Source organism: Myodes glareolus, chromosome 15, assembly GCF_982192425.1.
Source record: "Myodes glareolus chromosome 15, mMyoGla1.1, whole genome shotgun sequence".
NCBI lineage: Eukaryota > Metazoa > Chordata > Mammalia > Rodentia > Cricetidae > Myodes > Myodes glareolus.
In genome coordinates, this window is record NC_142040.1 from 34,091,349 (window position 1) to 34,098,011 (window position 6,663).

The following is a 6,663-nucleotide window of genomic DNA, read 5'->3' on the forward strand; positions in this document are numbered from 1 at the left end:
TGCTTACTTAGCACATGCAAATCTCGTGTTTGATCCCTCAGCATCACATACACACAAATACTAGATGATTAGGACATACAAGCATGTCTGATATGAATTATGACTTTGTTTTGAAATATTAATTCAAAACGTTTGAGTTTAGAAGCCTGATTTCTATACTTCATCTTAAAAGTTACATTTATTTTTATTTTTTATTAAATGTGTATGAGTGTTTTGCCTGCAGGTGTGTCTGTGTTGCACTTGTGTTCCTGCTGCCCACAGAGGCCAGAAAAGGATGTCAGATCCCTTGGTACTGAAGTTACAAATGGTTGTCAACTGCCACATGAAAGCTGGGAATGAAACCCAGGTCTCTAGAAGAGCAGTGTCTTAGTCTTCTATTGCTGTGAAGAGACATCATGACCAACACAGCTCTTATAAAAGAAAACATTTAATGGGGGCTTGCTGACAGTTTCAGAGGTTTAGTTCATTGTCATCTTGGTGGGGAGCATGGCAGCACAAAGGCAGAGATGGTGTTGGAGAAGGAGTTGAGAGTTCCACACCCAGGTCCATTGGCCGCAGGAAGAGAGACACACGCTGGGTCTGGCTTGGACTTTTGAAACCTCAAAGCTCATCCCCAGCGACACACTTCCTCCAACAAGGCCACATCTACACCTCCTAATCCTTCTGAAGTAGTACCACTCCCCTGTGACCAAACATTCAAATATATGAGCCTGTGGGGGCCATTCTTATTCCCACCACCACAGCTTAACTGCAGAGCCATCTCTCCAGTCCCTCTCCTTTTTATTCACTGACAACCTGTTAGTCAGTTTCCATGAATGAGAAAATAACTCAGAAAAGGAACTGAAATCAGGAGAGGGTTTTTTGTTTTTTGTTTTTTGTTGTTGTTGTTGTTTTAATCATATGGCTCAGGAGTTTCAATCCATTGTCAGCTGGCTTGGTTGCTTTCAAGTCCACGGCAAGGCGGAAATGTCATGATGGCAGAGGAAAGTGTTCACCTTGTGATAACCTGGAAATAGAAAGTCAGAAAGAAAGGTGTGGGCCCACAGATGTGAGTCCTGTTCCACTTTGACTGAAGGGCAGAGAGTTTGCTCTTTCGACGTTGTTGACAACAGGTGTGACAGGTGTGGCTACACACAGGAGGTCCTGACCTAGGGTGTGGTTACTTGGTGTTTTGGTCGTTAAAATGGCCCAGGGAGGTGGATACACTCCACCCTGACCAAAGGTCAGAGAATTAAAGCATACTCTGCTCTTTCTTTTAAAATAGGAGGTTTGACATAGGAAGTGGCTGCCTATAAGATGCCTGGTCTAGGATGCATTTGCTGCATATCCTGCCCAAAACATCAAAATATTTAACTCAGATCAGTCGGTGGTGGTGCACTCCTTTAATCTCAACACAGGGGAGGCTGAGGAAGGCAGAGCTCTGTGAGTTCAAGGCCAGTCTGGTCTACAGAGTGAGACCCAGTTCTGGCTCCATAGCTACTCAGAAATGCTGTCTCAACCCCCCTTCCCCAAAAGCTTAACCCAGTAAATAATAATGACTTGATGTCTCAAGTAACTGCTTATCCTTTGTATCATGTTAAAGCAGCCTTTTGCCTTCTTCCCCCCTTTTAGTACTGGGGTATAAAAGCATATGGAAAATAAACATAGGCAGATTCAGTATTCAGTATCTACTGAGTTGCCCTCCCGGTACTATCCCATGTCTCTGTATTTCTTTTGTAGTTCTGTCTATTCTGCCTAACATTTCTAAGCCACACGCCTCTACCCCGGAACGTACAAACCCGTTGTGACTAGACTGCAATAGATGTCACCCCAACATCTATTGGTGTGTTACCCCAATTCTTGTGACAGAAAGGCGTCAGAGACAAGACACACCTTTCAAAGGCAAACCCCTGGGAACTTGCTGGCTCCACTCAAAGCCTCCACTCTCAACAATGCCATCCAATTACGAATCCATCAGTGGACAGCCCTGTTAATTAGGTCAGAGATCATGTGATCCAACAACTGTCGATGATAGGATTCACCAGCTGGGGACCTTCGTCACACGAAACTCCTGGGAGATATGTGCATGTCCAAACCATGAAACACGTCTGCACTGGTGGATTTCATGTCCTTTGTTTGTTGTCTCAGCTCCCGCTTCAACTGAAGAAAGCTGATTTTCAGTACATATTATTTTCCTTGAGGACTGGCTTAGGATGCCGGTCAGACCACCAAAGAAACAAGGAAAATCTTTCTGAAAGAAAATACAGAGACATGCAAGTTTTACTAGTGAATGTGCTCTGCTTGAGCCTGCACAGAAGTTTGCCTTCGCTGGTTGCTATTTTGGGTTGAAGCTATCAGCAGGAAGCAGAAGTGTGATTCTTTCTTGACTCCCAATTTTAGCAGAAAGTGTACACTGGAAGAAGCTTATGTACGGGGGAAAGAAGATTAGAAAATACCAGCTGTCGCAAATAATCAACGTGCTTAACTAAAGATGTTCCACTGCTTTGAAATATCCTGAACCTTTATTTTAATCCTACAATAAAATTGCACTTTAAACATTTTTTTGATCATTGTGTTTTGAAGACACAAATGCTGGACCATGTTGCATAGACATTCTTCAGAACTCAAACATAAACTCTGCGTGTCATAGTGCACTTTAACATTGCTATGTCAAGTAACTTGCCTACTAACTAAGTTTTTTTAAAGAATGAAAATAATTATATTTCTCCTTCTTGGATTCAGCAAATCAAATTTTACTGCTAAGAAGGCTGATTGTCTTTAAACACATAATGTGTATTTTTAGTATTTTATTTTGTCACCTGACTTTGTATTCAGGGTAAGAATTTTTCCTTACAATGTAAATCATATATATATTTTTTTTCAAGACAGGGTTTCTCTGTAGCTTGGAGCCTGTCCTGGAACTAGTTCTGTAGACCAGGCTGATCTCAAACTCACAGAGATCCTCTTGCCTCTGCCTCCCAAGTGCTAGGATTAAAGGCATGTGCCACCACCACCCGGCTAAATTGTATTTTTTTCATAAGTCTGGAGCATCAGAAATCCATAAAAGGATTCAAGTAGAGGAACACCTGGGAGAAGGTAAGAGAATGTCGTGTGTGGGGACAATGACTGAAATCTATCACATGATGTGTGACAAGGTGGCAGCGAAGCCCATTGCTTTGGATAATTAGTATAAGCTAATAAAATCACTAAAGGATAAAGAAATACTTTGTTCGTCTATTTAAATATTATGCATCAATTAGATTTGTTTAAATTTTAACAATGAATCATCTGAATGCAATTTATGCATCAAATACTAAAGACAGTATCTCAAATGTGGTCCCTTTCGCAGTTCCAACAGAAAGAGACCTGTGAAAAAGATTACAGAGTTCTAAGTCTGGTTATAAAGAACATTTTGTAATAAATTTCATGTTTACATTAATTAGCTCTTGCAAACGTCCTGTGCAGCTGTGTGTTCTGTGAGTCTCTCTGTCTAGCCACCTACCTATCTAATCATTTATCATCATGTATCTAATAAATATTTGATCTGTTAACATGGACCTTTATAATATCAGTAATTCATATTTGTCCTTGTAGTTTAGCTACCTAGGTGTCAGATAATGGCCTATGTCATTTATTTCATGTTTCAGGGGGAATCAACATCTTCAGATTCACTGCAAAAATAACGCATGGAGGATAGTACAGTAGGTTAAAGCATATGTGTAAAAGATTATATCATACTTGCTGTTTTGTTTTCTTTCTGATATAAGAATAGCAGAAATCAGGAGACTGAATCATATAATAGACTCTGGATATTAGAGTCAGACATGCTTGGATTATATGCTTCAGATCTGTTGCATTTCCTCCCTACCTTGTTAATGTTTATGACTTCCTCTTCTCCAACTTTAAACAGAGGGAAGTGGAGCAGGGAGGCACATACCTATATTCCAAACATTCAAGGGACAGAGAAGGGGACAAGAGAGTTTAAACCCAGCTTGGGCTAGATAAGATCCCGTCTAAAACCTTACCGAAGGGTCAGGCACTGCGGCACACACTTTCAGTCCCTGCACTCTCTAGATAGAGGCAGGTGGATCTCTGTGTGGTCTCGGCGAGTTCCGAGCCACCCAGAACTACATAGTGAGACCTTCTCTCAAAAAGTCAAAACCAAACAACCAAACAACAACAAAAATTAAAAGGGACCAGAGAAGTGACTCTCTGGCTAAAGGCTCCTTTCAGGACTAAAGAGCAGAGTTCAATCCGTAGTGCCTGCAGGAAAGGGGAGAACTGACTCCCGCGGTTGTCTTCTGAGCTCCACAAGCTTGCACATGCAAGAGCACATGCACACTCGTGATGCTATTAAAAACATGGCATAAAACAATAAAATAAAAGAAATTCTGATGCAGTGATACAAGCTTTAAATTATAGCACTTGGGAAGCAGAACCCAGCAGATCTCTGTAGTTTGAGGCCAGCCTAGTCTACATAGTGAATTCCAGGCCAGCCAGAGTGACATAGTGACACCCTATCTCAAAAACAAACAAATAACAATTACCTTCCACACCCAAAGCAATTATCTTTGTAAATTAAATAAGAAAATGTACATAAAATATGTAGACACATGTATTAAATACACGTTATAGCAGCTACACTACAAACATTAGTGTTTTCCTACCTTTTAAACATCTGAGCAGTGTTGTAGGGTATCTACCAGAGAAGACGGTTCAGACACAGATTTAAGCCAATAGAAAGTCTTTATTAGGGCTGGAAAGATGGCTCCATGGTCAAGAGCACTGGCTGGCTGCTCTTGCAGAGGATCTAGGTTCAACTCCCAGCAACCACGTGGCAGCTCACAATTGTCTGTAACTCCAATTCCAGGGATTCTGGCGGCATCCTCACATAGACATACTTATATGCCAAAAAAACAATGTACATAAAATAAAATAAATTTTAAAAAATTTGAAAAAAATCTTTATTAGCTGGTGAGCTAATAATACCTTATTCTGAGTTAACGTACTTCAGTTAGCAAGAACAATTAGCCCAAAACAACAACAAAAAACAAAAAGCAAGGTTAGTACAATTTAGCAATTTAGAGACTTTCTCGGAGCTATGGACTTTGATGAATTAGGTCTTTGTTTTCATTTTGGCAGGTGGGGCTATCTACATTCTGAGTTTTATAGCCTGAACAGCACTTCCATCATGGAGTCAGTTGTGCGAAGGTTTGGGGGCCTACTAAGGTCTGGGGCCCTGTTACAAACAGGGGCTGGGGAAAGGGCTCAGCAATTAAGAGACCTTGCTACTCAACCATGAGGACCAGAGTTTGGATTCCAGCATCTGTGTAGGGTGGCTCACAAACACTTGTAACCTCATTGTAAGGAATCTTCTGGCTTCTTCAGATATTTGAGCTCACGTGTATGAATCCAATCACAGACACATGCACACATACACGCACACACACACACACACACACAGAGAGAGAGAGAGAGAGAGAGAGAGAGAGAGAGAGAAAGATGCTACTGTTTGGGTAGAGGACTAAGGAGAGAGGTGACAAGGCAAGGGAGAATGTCACCAAGATTCTAGCTAGAACAGTTTAGCTGCAAGTAACAAACAAACAAACAACAACGACAAAACACCTTCTGAGTCAACTCAAGCCTTACCAAAGGAATTTATTGCAAGTCTCAGGGATGAACTATGGAACTGACAGCCAGAAACTCAGCTGCTGCTGGAAGACAGGAAACATTTCCTGTCTTCTCTGAACATCTGTTCACTTATCTGTGTGAAGATGGGTTTCCTTGGCTTCCAGCCCCCGTGGAATTCATGGCTGATCACAACTCCAAACTTATTTCAAGTTCAGCGACACAGAGAAACGCATTTTCCCTTCTAATTCCAGAATCCCAGTGCAGCCGAACCAGTTGGAGCCAGGTGTTTCCAGTGGAAGCAACTGTTGCCAAGGATGCAAAGTTATGTAACAGAATCTTGGTTTCTAGGAAACACTCCAAGGTGAGGGAATAATCCACAGAGGGTAGGGTGTGGATTGAAAAACCTGATACATGGCCCTCGTGTGACATTTTCTAAGAGGCAATGCCCAGAGGCAAGGCAGAGGATTATCAAGGAAACAGTGAACTAGGCCTTCACTGTAGAAATCCTCATCCTACATGTAGGGAGAAATTTGAGATCATTAATAATGAGTTAAAAGTATTACATAGTGCAAGATTTCTATCATCCTTCAGTGACCAGCCTGCTATCTGCCCTGAGCATCAATAATACCAAGCTTCATATCACCAAAAATAGTTACTGTCCATTATGCGTTTCCTCCTTTTGAAAGCTACTTGCCTGGAGAAAATTTCAGTTCAGGGAATGGGGTGCTGCTGCCCACAATTCAGGGTTTTGTTTTTTTAACTTTGATGGATGCACGATTTTATCACTGTACGCTTACCTCTGGGACAGATGGTTCTTTTGTTTCGGGCAAAGCTCAATTGCACAGCAAATTGATTTTTTTTCTCGTTGTTCTTGATGTGGTAAAGAAGACCTCGTAATGCAGAGGAGTGACTCAGGAATAAATGCTTGTCCTAGAGCAACTCTGTGACGTAATTTTGTAGAAAACCATGTCTCCCCTACTCTTCCCCTTAAAAATAAGACTTGGGCCTCTATTCTGGCCCTCTTCCAGGTTCTTATAGTCCATAATGTCTGTA

General features: G+C 41.4%; 1 long non-coding RNA gene across 2 annotated transcripts; it reads right to left on the bottom strand.

Annotated features, from left to right (window-relative positions):
• Positions 1–852: 852 nt before the first annotated feature.
• Positions 853–5,897, bottom strand: LOC146891611 (uncharacterized). 2 transcript variants are annotated; one of them, XR_014997192.2, is made up of 4 exons: positions 5,629–5,897; positions 4,647–4,879; positions 1,873–2,230; positions 853–1,006 (listed from the first exon to the last, which is right to left on the bottom strand). It is a non-coding gene; the product is annotated as an uncharacterized LOC146891611 (long non-coding RNA). The 2 variants fall into 2 exon arrangements; XR_014997191.1 differs by lacking the exon at positions 4,647–4,879.
• Between the last annotated feature and the right edge of the window lie 766 nt (positions 5,898–6,663).